General features: G+C 36.2%; 1 protein-coding gene across 2 annotated transcripts in view; it reads right to left on the bottom strand.

Annotated features, from left to right (window-relative positions):
• Nucleotides 1-27,645, bottom strand: part of LOC115439501 (zinc finger MIZ domain-containing protein 1-like) — a 380,932-nt gene that overhangs the window by 206,039 nt on the left and 147,248 nt on the right. The gene's annotated exons all lie outside the window — the stretch shown is intronic.

Raw genomic sequence — 27,645 nt, 5'->3', positions numbered from 1 at the left:
TCAACATGCTGCAACTGAAATTAGGTTAGAAGAAGTCATTTGTCTTTTTTGGAGAGAGAAGGCGGAAAAAAACAGGGGGTTAAAGAGGCCAGATTGAGCAGGAAGGCTGTAAAGGGGAAGGAGTTCATGCAGACTAACATCTGTGATATTTCTTCACTTCATACTCCTTCCCCCATCCCCCTTGCCTTGGGTGTGCCAAATGCTAAGGTGGGGCTTACAAAAACAGCAAAGAGCAAAGGGTATTTTTTTGGTTAGCACAAGTGTTGCCGTCTCAACTGATGGCTGAGGGCCCCTTCAGTTCACTCAGAGATCAGATTCAGGCTGTTAGTCTTGCAGAATGTATTGGACCTGTGCTATGGAATTATTCTTAAATGTCACTAGTGGCGAAAATGACTTTATGTGACGACATAGCATATTAAACCTTGACCATATTTTGTGTTTAGCAAGCTGTAAAAAGCTGCTTACAAGCTCTCTAAGCTGTAACACCACTCTGTTAAACCATGCTTTTTTTGCAATATGCACATAAATACACTCGATTTATAGAAGTCAAGTTCAATCCCACTTTACCTCTGTGCTGCACTTTGTTTTTAAACCTGCATTAACTGGTAAAAAGCCTGGATGATGATGAAGATAGTAGTGAATGCATGTGAAGTCCAGGCACCAAATGTTAAAAATTGACAGAATATAAAGAAATGTCATTGTGCTAAACCTACTTTAATCATCTGTTGTGTATTTTTTTTTTTTTTTTTTATATTATCATATCTAAATGTGCAAACTGTAAAAGCAAACAGTTTTTGCCAGATTACAACAGATCTTATGATACCCAGTACTATTCCGCGACAAAATATGTAATGTTTTTTTTAAAATCCTGTTTTAATTGTGCCACCATTTACACATAAGGATGTCTGTCTATTTAAAAGATACATTTTCAAACCAGGAAAGTCACCGTTTTTGGCAAAAACTGGATAGAAACATCTAGTTTTGTGTGGGAAACAGCTTAATGGACTGCATCTCTCATAAGTGATACATGTAAACAACACTAAAACAAAGACTGTTTTGGCATATTTTAGTTGTAATTGTGTCATCATTTACATATATAATGTTTGTCCATTTAAAATATACATTTACAAGTCAAGAAAGTCACAGTTTTTGGCAAAAATTACGTGGAAACATCTAGTTTTGTGTGGGGAACCGCTTAATGGACTGCATCTCTCATATGTGATACATGTAAACAGCACCAAAACAAAGGCTGTTTTGGCATATTTTAGTTGTAATTGTGTCATCATTTATATATATAATGTTTGTCAATTTAAAATATACATTTACAAGTCAAGAAAGTCACAGTTTTGGGGAAAAATTACGTTGAAACATCTAGTTCTGTGTGGGGAACCGCTTAATGGACTGCATCTCTCCCATGTGATACATGTAAACAACACCAAAACAAAGGCTGTTTTGGTGCGTTTTACTTGTAAATGTGTCACCATTTACATATATGATGTTTGTGAATTTAAAATATATATTTACAAGTCAAGAAAGTCACAGTTTTGGGGAAAAATTACGTTGAAACATCTAGTTCTGTGTGGGGAACCGCTTAATGGGCTGCATCTCTCATATGTGATACATGTAAACGACACCAAAATGAAAGCTGTTTTGGCGCATTTTACTTGTAATTGTGTCACCATTTACATATAATGATGTCTCTCAATTTAAAAGATACATTTACAAGTCAAGAAAGTCAGCATTTTTGGCAAAGATTGCATAGAAACATCTAGTTTTGTGTGGGAAATAGCTTAATGGACTGCATCTCTCATATGTGATACATGTAAATGACACCAAATTGGAGGCTGTTTTGGCGCATTTCACGTCTAATCTTTGAGAACGAGATGAAAAAGTATTAAAAGAGATGAAAATCTATCATCTTCAGTGATCTCCAACATCACCTCAATGGCTTTTTGGTGCATAGTTTTTATAGTTACAAATGTTTATAATCTGATACTCCAACAGTTTTACAACAAACTGTGACTTTCTTGACTTGTTAAATTATCTTAAATAGGCAAACATCAATTCATGTCTCATTTGTCACCATTGACTGTAAAATAAGTTTTTTTTTTTTTCAAAGTTCATCCCCATAGGGCGAGACTTCAACTCTGTATTAGCATCTAAATCGGAGAAAAACATATTCATTGCATAAAATATCAACCAGATTGTTGATAAGAGGTTATAATTTTCTTTAATCTAGTGGGGTATAAATTGTGTTCCTCATATGTTTTCCATGCTTTACACCTCTTTGGTCCGTTTCAGCGATCTTTTGCTGCCTTCACATGCTATCGGAATTATAGTAAATACTCGTTACAAACTCAAAAATTGCACATGAGCACCCCCTCATTTTCCACTGGAGAACTGGGAACATTTTTTTTATAAATAACCTTTGAGCTTTTCAACATGGTGGAGAGTAATGAGGGACTTATCATGAATGATAAACAAGTACAATGATTAACGTTTTGCTGCTGTTAGCTGATGATTTGGCACATTTATAGTATATACCAAAAAAAAAAAAAAAAAAAAAATCAAAAATGCTGTAGCAGATAAGTTAATATGTCTAAAACTGTTTTACCCAAATACGAGAGATTTGTATGTCAGCCATCTTTCATTTCAAAAACACTTGAACACAACGCACTTGTAAGTTTGAATTCACAAGTGGAAAGCATCATCTTTCCAATAGCATGTGAAGGCAACATTAAGAAATGAAAAAAATCCTAGTTGCTAAAATCACTGGAACTAAAACGCTATCAAAAACCAGAGTGGGGATTTCCCTGTGATAATTGTTCCTGACGAGGTATTTGTAAAGCGCCTCATTAGGGGAGCTAGCAGGCTAACTAGCGTGGCGTGCTAAAAGCTCAGTCCTCTCTGGCTCACTTCACAGCGGTTCATGGTCTCCGCCTCCTCCCAGGTACGAAGGCGAGCTGCCCCTGCCTGCTCCGACACATACCGACGTGTCGGGCTTGCCCTCCTTCACCTCAGACACACAAACACACACACTCACAGGTACACAAACACACAACTCTTATTAAACCACCCGGTAAGAGCTGCTTCCTCACACTGAAGATAACAAAAAGAGCATGTTTTTACTAATGTGATGCATGTAATTTTAATCAAGATGCACCCAGTATCTATGTTCTTTAACCCTTTATCGGGCAAGTGCCTATTTTTGGTCATTTCCACATGCATTACAAGACAGTGACATCAACAGTTACAGTTCGAATGAGAACAGTGAGTCAACAATCTCAGGTCCATTGTGGTCTCCAAGGTCTGTAAGGTCCACCTCTGCATGAACAGTGAGTGTACCTGCTTTGTCAGGTACCATGAAGTAATGGTACTAATGTAAGGAATGATGGTCAAAGGGATAATGTGGATGTGGACAGGGGTCTGGATCAGCACTTATGTTGTTGGAATGTTATAAAAGTTATATTCTTCGCACCTTACATGTGCTTTTCTTGTATTTTTTTATATATACTTGTTGGATTTTTGATTTTTTTTGCCACTTACAGATAAAGAACAAAATATGGTAACTTTACTGTTCTTGATTTTGTACATAATAACAAATAAAAACAATTAAAAATTAACAATAGTAACACATTCTTATTATGTCCTCCAATAATGCATTAAGGTTGAAATTTAGAATTTCAGAGTATTTCTATGAGTGCCCTATAAAGGGTTAATTAAGTTGTAATTACATCAAATCATATTAAAATCTTCTGAATATCATGTTCCTTTCATCTTGCATGTGTTTTTCCTGTTTTGTTTTTTTTTTTTTACTTATTTTTTGCCGCTTAAGGGTAAGGAACCAAATATGATAACTTCACTGATTGAGTTTCTATATAACAATAACAAATTTTCTCTAACAACACACTGAGGTTGAAATGTAGAATTTCAGAGTATTTCTATGAATGTCCTATAAAGGGTTAACAGAGTGGTGCAAAGTTTCAACCCAGTACGTTCACTAAATCTGGTGAAATTAAACAACTTTATATAATTTATATGAGTTGTTTTTTTGTTTTTTTGGGGGGGAAATACAACTAAATAAAGGCGGAAGTGCCAAAACTGATCCATCTCAAACTGAAACACGACAGAAAAAGTAAAAATAAAATAACAAGTAGTAAAAAAATATATAGCACCTTGGTTTATGGACCTGAAGCCTAAATGCTTTTTATGCTAAATGCTAATGAGATAACTGCCCCTAAATTGGCAAAAGTCACATTGTCATCACTCAAAATGACATTCTGTTGCTAAAAAGTCCCAAAATCCATAAAACTACTGACTTAACAGCGATTTTAAACATAGAAAAGAAGCTAATTGCTAACATACTTAGCTAACAATTCTAATTATCTGTGTGATGATCTGCCTAATTATCGTATTATTTCAGCGTCCTCCTCTTCAGGCTGTTTATCACTGGTGAAATAAAAACTAAATAAATAAAGGCTGAAGTGCCCAAACCTTAAAACTAATCCATCTTAAACTGAACAAGGCAGACAAAGTAAAAATACATTAAACCGTAAAAAAAGAAAAAAAAATGTCATCTTGGTTTATGAACTTGAAACTTAATACGTTTCGTGCTAAATGCTCGGCTAATGAGATAATTAATCCTAACTTGGCAAAAATCACATTGTCACGACTCAAAATGACATGATATTTCTACTTTTTTATCTTAAATAGTCTCAAAATCCTTTAAACTACCGACTTAACAGTGATTTTAAACACAGAAACGAACCTAATCGCTAACTTACTTAGCTAACAATTCTAATTATCTGTATGATAATCTACCTAATTATCCTATTATTTCAGCGTCCTCCTCTTCAGGCTGTTTGTTTTAGGTGTCCCCCACCCCCCACTCCCCTCCTCTTACCCCCCACCCCCACCCCACCTCCCCCCTCCCAGACCAGACTGGGCCGGCCCTGGTCTTCAAAAAGCCCCGTTTGCAGTTGCTGCCACCTTGTTCACGTGTCTGGAAACAGGATTGTTCGTCTGCTGGCTCAGATGGTGCCTCCTGTCTCCAAGACGAGACCACCCCTCTTTCCCTCCAACGACCCCCCCCCGCCCTTCCCCCCTCCTTCCCTTCCCTTCCTCCATCCCAGTGGTAGGGCCCACCCCACAGGGGGGTTGAATTTAATAAAGGCTCCCTCAGCCACATGCTAAAAAGGTATGCAAATGTGCAGGTCCTTCTGTTTTCTGATGTTTTTTAGCCTCCGTCCAACTGACTGCTCTTCTTCTCGAGCCAAAGCCAAACACGAAGGCGGGAGGGGGGGGTGAGGGTGTGTGAAAGAGAGAGAGAGAGAGTTTGGGTGTTTGTTTTTCAGAGGAATGGATTATTTTGTTAGGACCGCTCCTGGGTATTTGATCTGAAAAGCTATTACGATGATTGCGATTAGAATTAATTACATTATGAGCTACAGGAGCTGTGAAAGAGGTGCTTGACATGCTTTTCTTGTGGAGGGAAGAATCGTAAATGTGCACACATCCAATAATTCCTGGAAAGCAGCTGGGATGAAATTAATAGCGCTAGAAAATTAGTAACCTCAAGGCCATGTGTAAGAAATAAAATAATAAAAATTAAACACCCTTACATATACAGTGTGTGCAGTAAAAGCCCAAACACTATTCCCTCCTCCTCTTCCTCCTCCTCCTCGATATCAGTGATCCCTATCTAATACAAAAGGCCCAGCCCCTTGCATGGCTACCACGATGACCCGTGTTCATGAGGAGGTGAGAGCTGATCATTTTGTTCTGATGTAGTGAGCCGTGACAGGCAGCAGTGCGGGAAGGAGGACGGGAGGAGGAGGAGGAGGAGGAGGAGGAGGAGGAGGAGGAGGAAGGGTGGGGGTGGGGGGAGAGGAAGGCCACAGAGGGACCCACCAGAAGCAGACTGAGGGGACCAGCCTTTCCTGCTGCTTCCTTCCCGTGCTCTTGGCCAGCTGAGCAATCAGGTCACCTCTCCTTCCCGTGTCGCTCCTGGTCAATTGTTCTCCTCCCTCTTCCCTTCCCCTCTTCGCCTCCTTCTTTCTTTCCTCGCCGCCTGCAGCTGTGGCGGCTGATGTGATTTTGATAGGATTTTGTCTGTGCCTGCTTGTTGGGGCTGCCTAAACAAATGCAAACATGGCAAGGGCTCATTTAAACAAGTGCACGCTGCGAGTATGAGGATGTTTCATAGGGGACGAGTGGAAGGGAGGAGGAGGGGGCGGGGGGGAGCGCTTCTCTCTCATGCAAACTTGAGTTGATATGCAAACGGCCAGCTTAAATTTGCTCTTTCAATCCTTCCTGGTGTCATTATGAAAAGAAGCTCTTAACTCTGCCAGAAAAAAAAACAAAACACAAAAGGGAATACAGTCGGTGCGCACAATACGACGAGCATCGCCATAGCGACATGTGCAACAGTCACACATTATAGAGCAGTGGTTCTCAACCTTTTTTCAGTGATGTACCCCCTGTGAAATATTGTTTCTGCCAAGTACCCCCTAACCAGAACAAAGCATTTTTGGTTGAAAAAAAAAGACTTAAAACAGAGTGCTGTGCCGTCAGTGTCTGATTTATTATTAAACTTTGGAACTCCATTTGTGGTGGTCTCTCTTGAACTATTTGGAAATAAAAAAGATATAACTAAAAAAGAAAGAAAGAATTAACTTAATTATAAATAAAGATTTGTGCACATAAAAATATTTATCAACATAAAGTGTCCTTCTTTGGGATCATAGTAAACATCTGTTCTCAGAAAGGAATAATTAACTTAATTATAAATAAAGATTTGTTTACATAAAAATAATTTTCAACATAAAGTGTCCTCTTGTGGGATCAGACAGTTTCCTCTTACCAACGTGACATCCATGTTTTGTCTTCAGATGACGCTGCAGATGTGCTGGCTTCATGCTACTGTTAGCTCGTTAGCTGTTAGCTTCATACTACTGTTAGCTTGTTAGCTGTTAGCGTCATGCTACTGTTAGCTCGTTTTTCCCCCACCCAAAAAAACACAGTGCCTTGGGTGGGTTGCAACTTGTGGACGTAAATCCAAATAAAACGTAATATACAAGATACAGGTGGAATTTTGTCGGCTCTGCTTTGGCCTTCTTTACCACTGGTCCCTCCGTGTTTTCAAAAGGATTACGCTTCAACCACGACTCCATTGTTTGAGTTTTCAAGTGATTGACAGGTAATGCTAGGTGGCATATGACAGCTTGGGTCGAACCATTCTGGTATGGGGGAGACTCTGGGTTTTTAGGATGATGAAATTGAATAGCCTACTGAACATAAAATTCCTTTTATGAACTTATATATTTTCCTGAAATATTTAATTAATTTAGTAATTAGTAGTAGTAATTTTTAAAGGATTTTTGCATGGATGCTACTTTTTAAATGTTTTAAAATGTCACGTACCCCCTAGAGTGCCTTCACGTACCCCCAGGTGTACGCATACCCCCATTTGAGAACCACTGTTATAGAGGACATGATATGTCAACTAAAGCACATCCACTCAAACCAGTCATCAGGGTTCGTACCAAGGGTATTATCATTAACGAAAACTAACGAAATGACGAAAACTAGAATAAGATATAGAGAAGATATGAAAAAAATAAAACAAAACTTAAACTAAGCATTTACAAGAAAATGAAAACTAATAAAAACTAGCGAACCTGCTCTAAAAACTTTCCTGGTGTCATTATGAAAACAGGCTCTTAACTCTGCAAGAAAAAAAAAACACAAAAGGGAATACAGTCGGTCCGCACAATACGACGAGCATCGCCATAGTGACATGTGCAACAATCACACATTATAGAGGACATGATATGTCAAGTAAAGGACATCCACTCTAACCAGTCATCAGGGTTCGTACCAAGGGTATTACCATTAACGAAAACTAACGAAATGACAAAAACTAGAATTGAAGAAACATTTTCGTTAACTGAAATACATTAAAAACTAGAATTAAAAGAAAAAAACTGATAACTAACTGAAACTGTATTGTGTGCTTACAAAACTAACTAAAACAGATAAAAATTATGGATAAAATTCCCTTCGTTTTCGTCTTTGTCGATGTCAAATTGACACGAAATCGATTTATTTCGCTCTAGCAATTTTAGCTAGCAACACCATACGGCACTTCAAGCTCCGTCTCTTCTCAGCACTTGTTTAGAGTCGTCTTCTGGTCCCCACTCTACCTGGAAACATGGAGACTGAAACTGGGAGAAAGCAGCAGAGTCCTGTCTGGGATTTATTTGAATACGATGGAGAAGATATGACAAAAATAAAACGAAACTAAAACTAAGCATTTACAAGAAAACGAAAACTAATAAAAACTAGCGAACCTGCTCTAAAAACTAATTAAAACTAACTAAATTAGAAGAAAAAAAAAAGTCAAAACTAAATAAAACTAATCTATAATGAAAAATCCAAACTATTATAACCTTGGTTCGTACACATTTTTCAAGGTCAAATTCAAGCACTTTTTAAGGGTCATTTTCACCTTATCGCCGGGGTGAAACACATATCTACAGGAATACGCATACTTTTTATCACCATAATGTACATTGTATTGTGCTATAAACATCTAAAATTATGTTTTATAATAGCAAAAAGTTTAATGAAAGGAGAACACAAAGTTTTATCCAAAAAAAGGGAAGCCGCTTGGTGTTCTTGAACACACTCGCACCGAGACAAAGATTAAGATAAAAATGTACATGGAGTCGACCTTAGAACACCCACTAATTTTCTTTTTAGTCATAAAGTTTTGTTTTGTTTTTTTTTAACATATCACCTCTGTAAGTAGCTTTGGCTTGGCATTGAACCTGGCTGAGGTCGTATGAAAAATAAATGAATAAATCACATCATAGAGTTAGAATTACAAGCACTTAAACTAAAATTCAAGCACTTTTCAGACCTTGAAAACACATTGAAATTCAAGCATTTTCAAGGATTTCAAGCACCCGAACAAACTAAAAAAAAAAGGATAACTTTCAGAATTTTTTTTTTTTTCACTGCAAAAACTTTCAATAATAATAATTATTAACACTGATTCTCATTTTAGTAGATCTTAGTTTGTTTGCATTGATATAAAATTAAACTGGATACATAGATTTTGCCACTAGTGAGTGTTGTTTTACATAATTATCCACCACAGATCCGTAACGAGTCAGCGATATCCCATAATAACAGTCATGCTACAACTTTTCTGTTGCACACCTCGAAACAGAACTTGATTTTTGTCAAATTTCAGAGTTCTTCACTGCAAAAACTTGGATCCAACAAAGACTTGCAATGTGATATCGAACCATAAATGTAACGTACAATGTGAGAAAAGATTGATCTTATTAACATTCATTAAAATACATTTGTCTTTTTTTTTTTTTTTGTACAGCTTAAAGTTTGTTTTGCAAAGACTGAAATTACTGTGAATAATGAGCATTTCCTGTTAAATAATTACCCACAAGAGATTCATGACAAGCCAAAAATATTTCCTGCCTCTCAAAATGTTAGTAAAATAACTCTTAACTGTGTGTTTTGTGCTCTGGGTTCTGCAAATACCTGTAAAAACAAACAAAAACTAGAAGTATTGCCTCGTTGTTATTATTTTGTCCAAACTCTAACAGGAGTTTACAGACTAATCCAATACTTTTAGTGCTGATAAACTGAAAAATCACTACAAACTGACTTAAATGCACTCGCTATAGTAGTAACAATAATGCAGCATCACCCACAATGCAATGCTCTGTGTAAATGCTTCACCCGTAAAGACCCAAACATCCATCACTGACCAAAACCATCCACTGATGTTAAACTGTTGAATACCTGTTGATCCACTAATCCTATCAGTATATGTGATGTAAAAAACAGTTTGTCGTCTTTTCATGGTCATCAGATATGACCCATTTGGACGTTCAGAGGCTCCGTAGTTACCGTGGAAACACCGTCATCTTCTACAACATTGATTCACCAGTAAAACCCATGGAGTTGGATCAATGATAGTAGACGGAGACACTTGTTTTATGTTCAGTTAATGATAGATTTTGATGAAAATGTCACTTTTTCTTCAGTTTTCTCTGTTTTTGACAAAATAACCCTCAACTTTCATCTGAGCTTTTATGAGCATTGACATAATCAATTTATTAAATATAGAAAAACACATTATTTTCACTGAAAAAAGCAAAATACAGAGGATAATATTATAATAAGTGATGATAAGTCACTTTGGGAACTGCCACAAAAAATAACACTGGGTCTTTATGGGTTAAGAAATGTTGGGAGTAATTGAATTTCCAGATATTCACTTGTTCTAATTAAACACTTGTCCTTTTCTCTGCTTTTTGATATAATAACCTTCAACTTTAATCTGAGCTTTAATAAACACCTACATGATCAGTACATTAAATATTGGAATATACCTCATGTTCAATGGAAAAATGTTCCAGTGTTCAGTTAATGATATATTTTACTGAAAAAGTCACTTTTTCTTCAGTTTTTTTTTATCTGTTTTTGATAGAATAACCCTCACCTTTAATCTGAGTTTTTATGATCAGTGAATTAAATGTAAAATACCTGATTTATACTGATAAGATACAAAATATAGTGAATAATATTATAATAAATGGTGACAAATCACTTAAGAAAGGTTAAATAGAGAGAAAATTTCATTCAGGAATTGACAGAAAAGTAGCGCCGGGTTATTTATGGGTTAAACTAACTCTGCTCATTGACTTGTGCTTTCAAGAAACGCAGTTATTGAAGTTGTTTTTGTGTTTGATGAACTGAGACTAAATGTAAAACATGGATGTTCAAGACAAGAAGGTACGAGTCTGAAGTCGTATTTTCTGTAGTTTATTATAGTCATATTATTTTAGCAGATATGACCCATTTGGACGTTCAGATGCTCCATAGTTACCGTGGAAACACTGTCATCTTCTACAACATTGATTCACCAGTAAAACCCATGGAGCTGGATCAATGACAGTGAATGGAAACACATTGTTTATGTTCAGTTAATGAGAGATTTTGATGAAAAAGTCACTTTTATTTCAGTTTTCTCTGTTTTTGATATAATAACACTCAACTTCAATCTAGGCTTTTATGAACATCGACGTGATCAGTGAATTAAATATAGTAAAATACCTGATTTATACTGATAAAATATAAAATACAGAGGATAATATTGGATATAAATGGTGATAAATCACTTAAGAAAGGTTAAATAGAGAGAACATTTCATTGAGGAATTGACATAAAAGTTATTTATGGGCTAAACTAACTCTCTAGACATTGACTGGTGCTTTCAAGGAGTGCAGTTATTGAAGCTGTTTTTGTGTTTGATGAACTGAATCTAAATGTAAAACATTGATGTTCAAGACGAGAAGGTACGAGTCTGAAGTCATATTTTCTGTAGTTTATTATAGTCATATTATTTTAGCAGATATGACCCATTTGGACGTTCAGATGCTCCATAGTTACCGTGGAAACACTGTCATCTTCTACAACATTGATTCACCAGTAAAACCCATGGAGCTGGATCAATGACAGTGAATGGAGACACTTTGTTTATGTTCAGTTAATGAGAGATTTTGATGAAAAAGTCACTTTTATTTCAGTTTTCTCTGTTTTTGATATAATAACACTCAACTTCAATCTAGGCTTTTATGAACATCGACGTGATCAGTGAATTAAATATAGTAAAATACCTGATTTATACTGATAAAATATAAAATACAGAGGATAATATTGGAAATAAATGGTGATAAATCACTTAAGAAAGGTTAAATAGAGAGAACATTTCATTTAGGAATTGACATAAAACTTATTTATGGGTTAAACGAGGTACGAGTCTGAAGTCATATTTTCTGTAGTTTATTGTGGTTACCTTATTATAGCAGATATGACCCATTTGGACGTTCAGAGGGTCCGTAGTTACCATGGAAACACTGTCATCTTCTACAACATTGATTCACCAGTAAAACCCATGGAATTGGATCAATGACAGAAGTTGTAGATGCTTGTTTTTAGTTTCAGTCACTGATATCCTTGCTCCTTTTTTCAGTTTTTTCTGTTTTTAACATAATAAACCTCAACTTTACTCTGAGCTTTTATGAACATCTATACCACAGGTGTCAAACATGCGGCCCGCGGGCCAAATTCAGCCCGCCAATGGGTCCAATCCGGCCCGCAGGGATGACTGTGCAAAGGGCAGAAGATATTAACAGTCAAGGGCATCAAACTCTAAAATAACAGCATAATAACCTAGAAATAATGACTCCAAATTTTCTTCTTGGTTTAATGTGAAAAAAATAATATGACATCATGCCTATAAATAATGGCAACACCAATTTTTTTCTCTTTGATTTACTGCAAAGAACGTAAAATTCTGATATCCTTTAATAATAAAACGTCAAAAACCTGAACAAATATGAACAACCTGAAATGTCTAAAGAAAAATAAGTGCAATTTTAACAATATTCTCTCTGGTTTGTGTCTTGGTAGATGCACGTATAAATATTGATAGAATTTTTCTTATCATTTCTTCTTATTTTTCTTCAGAAATGTCAGTTTTTTCAGGGTATTCCCATCTTTTTTTGTTTGGATAGTTTGTAAAATGTAAAGGATTTTATCATTTAACCCTTTCATGCATGAATTATATGAACCTTAATGGGTCCAAACACAGTAATGTCCCATCAGAGAGCGAACTTTAATTGATCGCCATTCCAACATTTATTTCAATATAAAGTAGCTCCTTGTTTTGGATCATCCCTTATGGTCCAACTAAAGCAAAAATGAATTTAAAAGTAAAAATGTAGGTCAAATTGTCCCTTCAGAGAGATTTTGAATACCGTTTTTTGACCCTGTGTGTTTTTATTTCTCTTTAGGCATAAAAAAAGACAATGCAATCAAAAAATTTTTTATTAAACTTTTTTTCATGGAGTTGCAAAAACATTCACTCAGTTGGACATCATACATTTAATTTTTGAAGTAAAAAAACATGTATTTACTGATACACTGTGTGAAAAGTATGAAATAAATTTTTTTAATGCTGCTAATCTGATGTTTTGTCACATTTTAACATACTCTAATATTAGTTATTACTCACTTTATGGAGATAATATGCAAAAAAAACAAAAATTGTTTAAGAAAAATGGTTAATTACAGTCTATTAACAAAAACAAACAATTGATTTACACTCAAACCTGTTAGTGCAGATCAGGTTTATCAAAAACAGCAAAGTTACAGTAATTGTATGAATGTCAGTGTATGGGATGATGTATAGGCGTCCACTGTGTTGGCTGATATGGAACTAAAACAATAAAATCCATGAATATACAAGAGAACAGCTGGAAAAGAACTGTCCACTGGAGTGACCACTGTGCATGAAAGGGTTAATGTTATTTTTTGTTTAGAAAAAATTTGGGGTTATTATCATTATTATTATTATTATTATTTCTAGGTTATTATGCTCTTATTTTACTGGTCCGGCCCACTGGAGATCAAATGTGGAACCTGAAAGAAAATGAGTTTGACACCCCTGATCTGTATCATCAGTACATTAAATACTGGAAAATACTGAATTTTCATTGGAAAAATGCAAAAATACTGAGGATTATTTTACAATAAATGCTCATAAATCTCTTAGGAAATGTTAAATATAGAAAAAAGTGCCATAAAAGTACCACTGGGTCCTTACGGGTTAAAAAATAAATATTACACTGTCAGTTTTTTTTTTTTTTTCTTTTTCCAGTATCATGCAGGGAATACAGACCTCCTCCATTCACGCTCACACGCTGCCAATGTTTATTCTTAAAGCGCACTGGCCAGGACTGAGGAAGGGAACAGGAAGTACACAAACATGCCCTTTTGACCTCCTAACCACTATTCAGCGAGTGGCTCCAGCTAAATATCAGCTCCTACTGTAAGCAGAGTTGAATTTATACTGAGCCGCATTTACAAAACAATATCAAGGCTTCATCCTGAGGGCGTTTCAGGAAAATCTACTGCAGAACCTAATATGCCACTAGCTTGAAGGAATGAAAAAAAAAAAAAAAAAAAAAAAAAAGAGAGGCATAGGAGAGGGGAGTTATGATGATGCAGGCTGACAGTTAATTCCCGGCTTTGAGCGCAAGATTTACTCCAACACGGTCGTGAAGAAAACTCCCTTATACATGTGTTCTCAGAGACTTTATGTCAGACGCAGATTAGATCACGTCTTGGCATGTTCAAGGACCAGATATTTACATTATTGGCTCAAATGGCATCTGAATGAGCACATCAAACCCCCATCGAGGAATCGGGTGGCAGAACGGGGCATGCCTGCAGATTGGGGCGCATTCAAGTCCATATGAAGAGAGATAAGCATGTGTGTGTGTGTGTGTGTGTGTGTGTAACCCTTTCATGCATGAATTATGAAAATATTAATCAAGATTTTTTTTTCCCCCTGAGTGGTTTTTATTCCTCTTTAGGCATAAAAAAAAAAAAAAAAAAAAAAAAATGCGATTGAATTTTTTTATGAACCTATTTTTCACAGTTACAAAAATGTCCACTCAACTGATCACCGTGCTTTTAATTTTAGAAGCAAAGAAACATGTATTTACTGATTAGCGATGTAACAATATGAAAATTTCATATCATGGTTACTGTGACCAAAATTATCACGGTTATCATTATTATTGCGGTATTGTTGAAATTGTGCTCAAAATGTTCAAAAAGTACTAATACACACACTGAAATAATTTAATCAAGTTGTATTTTGAAAAAAAAAAAACAACAACAAAACAAATAAAATAATAGGTGCAATGTACCTTCTGAGCCCATTTTAGGCGTTTTTCAGTACTTTTGATTTTACCTTTATATACTATATAAACAAATGTTTACTATACCCATGTTTGGGATCTTTTTTTTCCGCACAACTTCATTTATATCAACTCTATTATTTTTTCACTTTAACCTACTATAAAAACACAAACGGACAAAAAACACATAAAAATATAAAATCCAATTTGAAAAATGTATATAATTTATTGCAAAAATAACACAAAGATGCTTAACGAACCTTTTCAAAGACTTAATAGTGAATATTGGTTCCAAATATTAGGTATATAAAATTAAAATTGTAATAAATTGAAACTATACTCAAATAATTGACATAAAAGCAGATCTTTACATAGGTGTTCTTTCTCCTAAAAGTGCGGTAATCAAACACGGTTATCATGATAATTAGAATTCAAACGGTAATACTAACCGTCTGCAATTTTACCGCGGTTTATCATTATACCAGTAATCATTACATCCCTATTACTGATATACTGTGTAAAAACTATGAAATCAAAACATCTTTAATGCTGCTAATCTGATGTTTTCTCACATTTTATCATACTCTAATACTAATTATTACTCACTTCATGAAGATAATATGCAAAAAAACAAAAAACAAAACCTTTGTTTAACCCATAAGGACCCAGTGTGATATTTGTGGCAGTTCCCAAATGAATTTTTCTCTGTCTTTAACCATCTTTAAGTGGTTTATCACAATTTATTGTAATATTATTTTCTGTATTTTGTGTTTTTTTCAGTGAAAATTGGGTATTTTCTTACATTTAATTTACTAATCATGTAGATGTTCATGAAAGCTCAAAGTAAACTTGAGGATTATTATATCAAAAAAGAAAAAAAAATGAATAAAAAGTTATTTTTTCAGCAAAATCTATCATTAATTGAACATGAACCCAATGTGTCCGTCCACTGTCATTGATCCAACTCCATGGGTTTTACTGGTCAATCAATGTTGTAGAAGATGACGGTGTTTCCATGGTAACTATGGAGCCTCTGAACGTCCAAATATGGTCATTTCTGATGACCGTGAAAAGATGAAGAACTGTATTTTACACCAATTATTGATGTGGATTAGTCGATCATAAGGGATTAAACAGTTTATATCAGTAGATGATTTTGGTAGATGGGGGATATTTGGGTCTTAATGAGTTAAAAAAGGAAAAAAACAACAACTGTTATTTACAGTCAAATAACAATTTGCATTTTTTTTTTTTTTTTTACACTCAAACATGTTACTGCAAATCAGGTTTATTTAGAACAGCAAAGTTACAGTAATGGTTTGAATGTCAGTGTATGGGATGGTGCATAAGTATTCACTGTGTTGGCTGATATGGAACTAAAACAACATCCATGAATATACACGAGAACAGCTGGAGAAGAACTGTCCACTGGAGTGACCACTGTGCATGAAAGGGTTAACAGCGGTAGTGTTCTTTCACAACATCAACCACAATCCACCAACTACAAATCTGTTGAGACTGAGAAAGAGGTAAATGTAAAATAAATATATAATAGAGGGAATGCACATACGTCATTTCCTCCCAGGGCCACGCCCCTCTAAGTCAGACCGAGTGGCAAAAACGAACTGGCTCAACATGGCGGAGTATAGCAGTAACTACAGCGAGACCCGGAAAAATGTGGAATATAATATGAAATTAAAAACAAATGGACTGGACATGGATCCATACAAGCTACCAAACAACAAGTGGTCTACGAACATTGATATGTGGCTGGAAATCACGTATCCTGACATTTATATGAACCTGATTTCAACGCCGGGAAAATCCACAATGCAAAGGCTGAAAGCATACAAAAGACAAAGAGTTGTTGACATCCTCGTCATCGTTAATTAGAGGATTACAGCTGGTGAGTGCTTTCAATTCAACATACTATTGTTTTTGAGGTTTTCTGTCAGTGCAGACGTATTTTCTTGGCCCAGCAGTAGTGCTCACAGTTCGCTTCTGATTTACTGGAGTTGAACTCAAGTGAGTGGACCATCTACTTGTATACTCAGTGCCAATGAAAACACAACACTTGAACGTGTTTTATTGTTCCTGAGCTGCATCAGTAAGTTTAAGTTTCACCTGTATAAGATAATCCCAGACAATTTCTTCACAACCTGAGACGGGTTGAGCTATTGTCACGTCTGAATGAACTTGTGGTCAGTTAAGGAGTGGTCATGTTCTGTATATAAAGGAAAGCTGAAAAGCATCAAAATCATTTGCAATAACTCAGCGATGCCTAGACTTACACGTGACCACAGATGCCATGCTCTGGGGCTCCTGGAGGCCGGAATCTCTGCTCAGCAGGTGGTGCGCCGTTTTGGATGCAATGTGTCCACCATAGTCAGGATGTAACAGAGGCATGAAGAAACTGGCTCAGCTGCAGACAGACCTCACCCTGGACGAGCACGTGTGACCACGCCACAGCAGGATCGCCACATTGAGCTGCAGCACCTCCGAGACCGCTTTGTGGCTTTTGGTTTTGGGGGTCCTTGAGTTTCTTCTTTATCCTTATTTTTTGCCAACAAATTTGGATGTGATTTTTTATTTTTACTGTATAGAAATGGCCTATGACTAATTTCTTAAGAGCTTATGGAATAAAAATCCTCATCGATTTAAAAAAAATATAAGAATGTTCAAGTGTTGCATTTTCATTGTCACTGAGTATACTTTTGATATTTAAGTAGAGTTAACATCAAATACTTGATACAACACAGTTACAACTGCTTTGTGCTAGAGTACCCCCTTATTTGGAAAACTAGGTTAGCCTCAGTTTAAGCTAGTTTACAAATCATGTAAAGCACAAGGTTCGGAATCACACAACTGAAGACAAAGACGTTTCAGTTCTGAAATATAGAACTAAATGACAGATGCTAACATTAAGAGCTTTACTAAGAAGTAATGTTAGCCAAAACGATATGTAATTTAAGGTATGATTTTATGCAAGAACACAGCATAAACGTTACCTGACACGAATCCAGGTTTCGTTGCCTGGATTCCAGTTATTTCTACGAATTGCAGCGATCCATCTGCTTCCTCTGTCTTTGGCTTTAGGTTGCCGCTAAAACGATAACTCCGAGTGCTTTTTAAATCTGTTCGTGCAATCAATGGCACAACAGCTCTTCCCCATTTTTTAGATTGTTCTAAATTTTTCGCAGTATTCAAGCCAAAGCCGCTACTCATCTCCCTCTTTCTGCCACTCAGTGGACGGAACCGTAAATAGTCTTTTTTTGTGTGGAGAAGAGATATCTGTTGGGTTCCTGTAAATTGGCTCAGAGTCTGGTTTCGACCGACTCGATATGTAAAGTGTCATGAGATAACTTTTGTTATGATTTGGCGTTATATTAATAAAATTTGATTGACTGATTGATTGATTGATTGGTATCTTTTTACTGCACCTGTCAACAGTAGGACGCCACTGTTTTCAAATGTCACCTCAGTTCAGCTCTCAACCTTTCAGTCTACAATGTAAATATGTAAATACTATTTAAATTTCACCATTTTTTATTTTTAATTTTAATTCTCTATTTATATACATATTTATATAAAACTCAAATTTCTCGTTTTCTTTTATATTTCATTTCTCACTTGTTTCTGGTTTTTTTCTACCCGTCTTTTTTTTTTTTTTTCTTGCACTTTGCTGTAGTTAACGGTGAAATTCCCCCACGGTGGGATAAATAAAGTCGTATATATCTATATGTAGCGTTACCGTGACCTTGAAATGACCGCACCTTCAGAGCAGTTCTGTTGTTACTGTCCATTAGACTTGAAAAGCTTACATTTTTCCTCAATCGCTCCTTAAAAAAGGAACTACTTTATATTGAGAAAATACGTTGGAATGGCAACCAATTAAAGTTCGCTCTCCGACGGGACGTTCCTGTGTTTTGACTCTACTGTAACGCATTACTTTTGTAATGCATTACTCCCAACACTGCTTATGAAAAGCTGTTTTGGTATGAGAGACACCGATTATAGCCCATTTCTAGGCCAGCACATAATCAGTGTCCAAGTTCCAAATCAATGACCTACTTCCCAGCACACGCGTACACATATCCAGTGCACATATGCTGCGAGGCAAACTCTTTTAACAGCGCAAAAAAAAAAAAAGATGGAAATCAGAAAAAAAAAAAACGGAGCTGACACTTTGTTTTGATGTGGGAATTTGTAGATATGTAGAAATCCAGACGAGGCCGGTGTGATTGGGTAACAGCAGGCGGAGGCTTGTGTTATTTTGACACTGGCTGGCTGAAAGGGGGAGGAAGTATGTGTGTGTGGGGGGGGGGCAGTAAGGTCACAAGCGTTAGTGCATTACTAGTGAGAGTAGATGAGATCTGACCTGGATAAAGTGGAGGAACAGTCAGCGCTGACTTCCACAGCCTCCGCCGCCGCGCTGTGAGGAAATGTGAGCGGCGGCTGGGTTGGCCAGGTCAGGACGGCACAGAGCGCAGTCCCGGCATGCATGGTTCTTAATGCAGGGTGGGCTATTTACAGAAACAACCCCCCCACCACCACCACCACCACCACCACAGACACACACACTTACCAACCTCTTCTACACCCCCCCGCCCCCTCCCTCCACACTAACTTGCCTCTACAACCCCCTGGAGCAGTTTCACCACCACACAGCTTCATGTACCGAGCAGTCATGCAGACAGATGGAGCGAGACTTTGCAGAGCTCCGTCCTCTGTTACCAGGGAAATACTTACCCCAACCCCCCCTACACACACTCGCCTCGCCTACCCCCCCCCTTAACACAACCTTCTGCCTTTATTTCTTAAATGAGATCTCCTCTGACCTGTGGGTATAAACATTGAAGATGAGACAGAAGCGACAGAGGCTAAATGCGCTGTCCGTGCATGCACATGCTGCTGTCATGTGGATCGGACTCAGACTGACCAGCGCCCCAAGTGACGGCCGACTGAAGATGACAACGACCCACCGACAGACATGTTTTAATGAGACACACGTCCCTCTTTCCTCTTTTTTTTTACCCCAGTATTTCAAAGAGCAAATTGGCGCGCGTCGTGCGTTTCTGCAAAAACACGGATAAGACTCATCTACGAGTAGTTTGGTGTTGGAGGATCTGTTCGTTTTGGCCTTTTCGTAATGAACTAGAAGGGGGTGGGGGGGCAGAGAAAAAAAAAAAAAAAAAAAGACAAAACCCAGATGTTGCAGATCTCATTTTGGGTTTATGTTATAAAAGCACTTTTTAAGAAGCACTTTAGGGGGAGGGTTGTGGTTTATGTCAGAAATGAGGAACTTTACAATCAGATCTAATGAACTTATACTGGATGAAACAAGACCTGCTATCTACAAATATTACTACTACTACTACTACTACCACCACCACTACTACTTCTACTACTACAACTAGTACTACTACCATTACAACTACTACTTCTACTACCATTACCACTACCACTACTACTTCTACTACTACTACAACTAGTACTACTACTACCATTACCACTACTACTACTACTACAATTTGTACAACTACTACTACTACTACTACCATTACCACTACTACTTCTACTATTACTACTACTACTACTACAACTACTACAACTAGTACTACTACTACTACTACTACCATTACCACTACTACTTCTACTATTACTACTACTGCTACTACAACTAGTACTACGACTACTGCGACTACGACTACCATTACCACTACTATACTACAATATGTACTACTACTACTACCATTACCACTACCACTACTACTACTACAACTAGTGCTACTACTACTGCAACTACTACTACCATTACCACTACCACCACTACTACTACTACTACTACTACTACAACTAGTACTACTACTGCTACTTCTGTGTCGTCTACTACTACCATTACTACTGCTGCCACTACTACTACAACTACTACTACTACAATTAGTACTGCTACTGCTACTACTGCGACTACTACTACTTCTACTACCATTACCACTACCACTCCTACTACTACTACTACAACTCGTACTACTACTGCTACTACCAATACCACTATTCTTACTACTACTACTACTACTACTACTACTACTACTACTACTACCATTACCACTAATTCTCTTCCTCCTCCTACTACTACTACCATTACCACTAATCCTTCTACTACTACTACTACTACTACTACTACTACCATTACCACTAATCCTTCTACTACTGCTACTACTACTACTACCATTACCACTAATTCTCTTCCTCCTCCTACTACTACTACCATTACCACTAATCCTTCTACTACTACTACTACTACTACTACTACTACCATTACCACTAATCCTTCTACTACTACTACTACTACTACTACCATTACCACTAATCCTTCTACTACTACTACTACTACCATTACCACTAATCCTTCTACTACTACTACTACTACTACTACTACTACTACTACTACCATTACCACTAATCCTTCTACTACTACTACTACTACTACTACTACTACTACTACCATTACCACTAATCCTTCTGCTACTACTACTACTACTACTACTACTACCATTACCACTAATCCTTCTACTACTACTACTACTACTACTACTACTACCATTACCACTAATCCTTCTACTACTACTACTACTACTACTACTACTACTACTACCATTACCACTAATCCTTCTACTACTACTACTACTACTACTACCATTACCACTAATCCTTCCACTACTACTACTACTACTACTACTACTACTACTACTACTACCATTACCACTAATCCTTCTACTACTACTACTACTACTACTACTACTACTACTACTACTACTACTACTACTACTACCATTACCACTAATCCTTCTACTACTACTACTACTACTACTACTACTACTACCTTTAGGGGTTACCACACCAGATCATCCTGTACAGATTTTCTTTTCTTATTTGTCAGACAGAAGGAAACACAGTTCATTCTTTTTCCATTCTATCTGACAGATCAGAAAAGGAACTCTGCAGAAGTTCGGGTGAACAGTATGAACTTATTTGGACTAACAGATCCTCCTCCTCCATCCGCCCCTGTCCCCTCCTCTGTCTTCTCACACTCCACCTCCACCTGCTTGTCCTCCTTCACTCCATCCAGAACATCCATAAATCTCCTCTTTGGTCTTCCTCTTCACCTCCTTCTTCATCATCTTTCTCTGCACATGTCACCCTGGCCTCTCTCTCTTCATCCCTAAAACGTCCAGCCGTAGCTGTCCCTGTGATGTGCTCGTTCCTAATCCTGTCCGTCCTTGTCACTCCCAAAGACAATCTCAACAAATCACGATGATTTGCATGGAAGACGTTTTACCCCGGATGACCTTCCTGATGCAACCCTCCAGTTCAACCAGAACCAGGACTAAAACCGGAACCAGTGGCTGGACTCTTTGGTAACTTTTTCTTACAAAACCAAATCTTGTCGGTGCCGAATATTGGCCGTAAAAATTGCTGAAGAGCAGAAGGAAAATTTGTGAGAAACACTATTGAGATGTAAGAGATGCAACCCAGAATAAGTATATATTTCTAACCTGATGTTTGCATGTCTGTCATTTGCAGAAACCTGGAGTTAAGTTTTTGTGTCAAGAACCGATTTTCTTTCCAAAGGTTGTTCACAAACATTTTGGTTCCTCGCTTTCACATATTCTTGATTCTGGATTTATTTGAATACGACGGTGAAGAAGATAAAAGACATGACAAAACTAAAATTAATACTAAAACTAAACTAAAACTAAGCATTCAGAGAAAAAAAAAAAAAGAAAACTAATAAAAACTAGCAAACCTGCTCTAAAAACAAACTAAAACTAACTGAATTAGAGAAACAAAAGTACAAACTAAATAAAACTAAACTATAATGAAAAATCCAAAACTATTATAACCTTGGTCCCCAGACATCGGTATTAATATGTTAATTTTTTAAATTTTAAAGAATGATGTTCCAAACAATTGTTATGTCAGGACTTACAAAATACAGACTGTCATTTTTTCCCAAAAGTGCCCTTTCTCCAGCGTAAAAACTACCACATACAGCAGGGGTGTCAAACTCATTTTAGTTCAGGGGCCACATACAGTCTAATATGATATAAAGTGGGCCGGACCAGTAAAATAATATAAACAATAGGTTAAGAAATTTTGAGTGAAAAAAGTAAATTCCGTAAAATAAAAAATACACTTAAATATGCTTAAATATCCTACAATACACGCAAAAATACACTTAAATATGCTTAACTATGCTACAATGCATGCAAAAATACATGTAATTATGCTTAAATATCCTACAATACACACAAAAATACACTTAAATATGCTTAAATATCCTACAATACATGCAAAAATACACTTGAATATGCTTAACTATGCTACAATGCATGCAAAAATACACGTAATTATGCTTAAATATCCTACAATACACGCAAAAATACACTTCTGTAATTAAAATGTTTACATCTACGAATTGTACTTGAACATAACATGAACAAATATGAACAACCTGAAAATTCTTAAGAAAAATAAGTGCAATGGTAACAATATTACACCTCAGTTTATCACTTATACATGTGAATCACAACTTACAGATCACAATAGATCTACAAATACACAAAACATTAAATAACAGGGAGAATATTAGTCAAGTTCCACATACTTCTTTTCTGACATTTGAGATATTCACATTTTTTTTTTGGTAAAAGACTAGTCTGTAAATGTGAATATTTTTGTGTAATTTTACTTTTTTTACACTAAAACAAAGAGACAAATTTGCAGTTCTCATTATTTATAGGTTATTATTATAGTATTTTACTGCTCAGATCCACTTTAGATTGAATTGACCTAAAATGATTTTAACATCCTTGATTGTTAATATCTTCAATGTAAATTTTTGCATTTGACAAATTCATCCCAGGGGCCGGATTGCACCCTTTGGCGGGCCGGATTTGGCCCCCGGGCCGCTTCTTTGACACCTGTGACATACAGAAACCCTGGTCCCCCATGGGTCAACGCTAGTTTTTGTTAATAACTGTGGTTTTTTTCACCTCCTATAGAAAAAGGAATAAAAAAAACCTTCTGTTCACAGTTGAAACTTTACTCATCAGAGCCTAAAAGTGCCAAAAATAAAATCAGGTAAGTATCTGATCCTTCTTTTCTTTCCAAAAATATCAGAATCTGAACAAATATCCAATAAGAACCAGATCCAATGAGCAAAATCACGAACGACAAACTTGAAGTGACGCCCAAGTCTTGATCAGACAACATGTTTCTTCTCATTTTCTCTGCGAGCTTCTCATCTTGCTGCTAGTTTGGGTTTTATGCACCAATTCTCGCAGGGATTCATCAACAATGTATGTTTTTATGGTGATTATAACGCTAAAGATCAATATTAGAAAGGCAATACTGGTTCTATGCATCATTGAGAATCCCAGATGATAAATCTGAGCCTTTAATAATGTTGCATATTATGGGCTAATCATACAGAAGCAGAGCTAATCCCTTTCTTAAACACACATCCATACAATCAGTCTACGAAACAATAGAAAACAAGTGAAATAGCTCAGAGATCCAGGCGATGATGCCAAATGTTTTTGTTTTCACAGTCCAACGATCCCAACCGCAAAGATATAAATGACAAATAAAAAGATGAAAAATAGTCAGCGTTTAATTTTCAGCTGGTTCTACTTAGAATATTTTTCGACAAATATTAGACGACACTCCGGGTAGTGATACAGATAAATAAAAACATCCAAATAAAACACCCACATAATTGCATGTATGTTTTGTACCTCTGCCTGCTGAAGCATCAAGTAAAAGCCTGGGGCTGTTTCATATTTTGATGCAAACCTCCATCTCTGTGTGTGGCGTTTGAGTCTACCGTGTCTCTGGGGACGATTGATCCAGCATAATGACTTGTTCTGGAGGAAAAAAAAAAAAAAAAAACTCTTTCCACCGTGGACGGTCTGGTCTTTCGCCCCATCCTTGTTATCAGGTTTAGACACCACAGAACCAAGAGACACGGGATGTAATTCTTTCCCCTTTTCCCTACAAGGAGCATCAAGTTTTGTCACTAAATCAGGGAGGAAGCCTATTATACTGAAATGATATATAAACAAATCAATTTTTCATGTTCATGCATGGTTTCACAAAACTATTCCTCAAGCCCAGAGGAACGGGTATGGAATTAGTTTGGCTGAGTGCAAGCGTTAATACACACAACGCGTGGAAAATGATGGTTAACCCTTTAACGGGCAAGTGATTATATTTGGTCATTTCAGCTAACAGTAAATATGGGACCAATCCTGTGCCTCAGTGAGGTCAAAATGCATGTAGGGTTTTTTAAACGTTATATAGTGATTCGGAAAGATTTTATAGACTGTTTGAAGCTGTAAATAGTGAACATGAGTGATTTTTGTCCGTTTAGGACCTTTTAACAGTCGTTGATTCTGAAACTTTCCAAAAAAAAAAAAGTAGAAAAATGAGTTTAATGAAGTTACCATATCTGGTTCCTTACCTATAGGTGGCAAAAGTGATGCAGAGAGATTTTATAAAAAGTTTGAAGCTGTGAATATGAGTGATTTTTGTCCGTTTATGACCTTTTAACAGTCGTTTCACCGCATGTGTTTAATTTCGGGGTATTTGTGCCCCATAACGAGTTAATGTCAAACCTGAACAATTAACCCTTTATAGTGCACTCATAGAAATACTCTGAAATGTTCTACATTTTTTTATTGTCATATAGACTCTCAAGTTCAGTGAAGTTGCCATATTTGGTTCCTTAGCTGTAAATAGAGAATATGAGTGATTTTTGTCTGTTTTGGGATATTTGTGCCCCATAAAGAGTTAATGTCAAACCCAAACAATTAAACCTTTATAGTGCATTTATAGAAATATTCACAAACTTTAAAAAAATAAAAAAATAAAAAAATTTTATTGTCCTGTAGAGAATTAAGTTCAATGAAGTTACCGTATTTGGTTCCTTGCCCATAAGTGTAAAAAAAAAAGTATATATGCAGTGATTCAGTGAGATTTTCAAAAAAAAATTTGAAGCTGTAAATAGTGAATATGAGGGATTTTTGTCCATTTATGACCTTTTAACCGTTGTTTTATTACATGTGTTTACTTTCAGAGTATTTGTGCCGCATAAAGGGTTAACATCAAACTTCAATAATTAACCTTTTATAGTGCACCCATAGAAATATTCTGAAATGTTCTACATTTTTTATTGTCAAATAGAAAATCAAGTTCTATGAAGTTACCATATTTGGTTCCTTGCCCATAAGTGGCAAAAAACGTGTATATATATATATATATATATATATATATATATATATATACTTTACTCATATATATATATATATATATATATATATATATATATATATATATATATATATATATATATATGTTAGGGGTGGGCAAGTTAACGCGTTATTACCGCGTTAACGCATTCATTAAATAACGCCGACAATTTTTTTATCTCACGTTAACGCCGTTTTATTATTGGTCTGCCTTTCAAGCAAGTCTTAGTTGACTTATACATACGGACTCTTATTTTGAAACTCATGCTTTTATTTTGCCGGTCCACACAAGGTGCTCTGTGTATGTGCTGGTTGAGAGGAGAAAACCGGCGAACTTTACAAGTAATGCTGATGTTTAAGCTAATTCGTTTATGCTAGCAGTTGCAGATGGGTTGCTAATTCTTTATGCAGGCTCATGCTAAGTTTATGTAAATTCATTGGTTGTGTTTAGGTCTAATATGTCAGCCTTTGAACTAACCTTTACTCATTTACGATGTGAATGTTGTATTAGCAGTCATTTTATCTCGATGCTAACTTGAATGGGAAAATCCATAGACACGCTAACGATTAGCATTTCCAGGTTAATTAAAGATTTACAACGTCTTTTTATTCAGCAACAAAGGCTCACATCAGAGATATTTGATACTATTCATTCTTACAACAACTGAACATAAAATACTCACAGGCAAACGTTTTTGGGGCCATACAAACAAGAGTGAAAGAAACATGTCTGTTAGTTCTATGTCCGAACTAACTACGGTAACACGGAAAGGACAAAACATACATTAGTGCAACTTATTCTGACCACTTCAGGGCCCCTTTTGCTTGCTTTGAACAACTGAACATCACATATTAATGGGCTTATTAGTATTAGTACTGATTAGTGGGCTTAAGACTCCTGTCAATCACTCACAACTGTAAATACACTGGTGGGGACATAAACATGTGTAAAAGTAGTGGTTTTTTACATGGACATTTTCCTTTTAAATGTCTTCAGATGGTGGGGTTGAGAAGGACACAGTTGTTTGGAAGCACTGACGTGCAATTATTTTTATCACCGGAGTACTTCCAGTCTGGAATATCACTGAAAGGCAATACATGCAGTTGATGCGTTCCCCCCCCCCCCCCCCCCCCCCAACAACTATGCGATTAATCGCGCTTAATCGCAGAAAGCCATGCGATTAATCGCGATTAAAAATTTTAATCGCTGCCCACCACTAATATATATATATAAATATGTATATATATATATATATATATATATATATATATATACACACACACACAGTGATTCAGAGAGATTTTCTAAAAATTTTAAAGCTGTAAATAGTGAATATAAGGGATTTTTGTCCATTTATGACCTTTTAACAGTTGTTTTATTACATGTGTTTACTTTTAGGGTATTTGTGCCGCATAAAGAGTTAATGTCAAACCTGAACAATTAACCTTTTATAGAGCACTCATAGAAATACTCTAATTTTTTAAATAACTTTCTACATTTTTTTTGTCATATAAAAAAATCAAGTTCA

This window comes from Sphaeramia orbicularis, chromosome 19 (genome assembly GCF_902148855.1).
Source record: "Sphaeramia orbicularis chromosome 19, fSphaOr1.1, whole genome shotgun sequence".
NCBI lineage: Eukaryota > Metazoa > Chordata > Actinopteri > Kurtiformes > Apogonidae > Sphaeramia > Sphaeramia orbicularis.
This window is presented reverse-complemented; position numbering and strand designations above follow the sequence as displayed.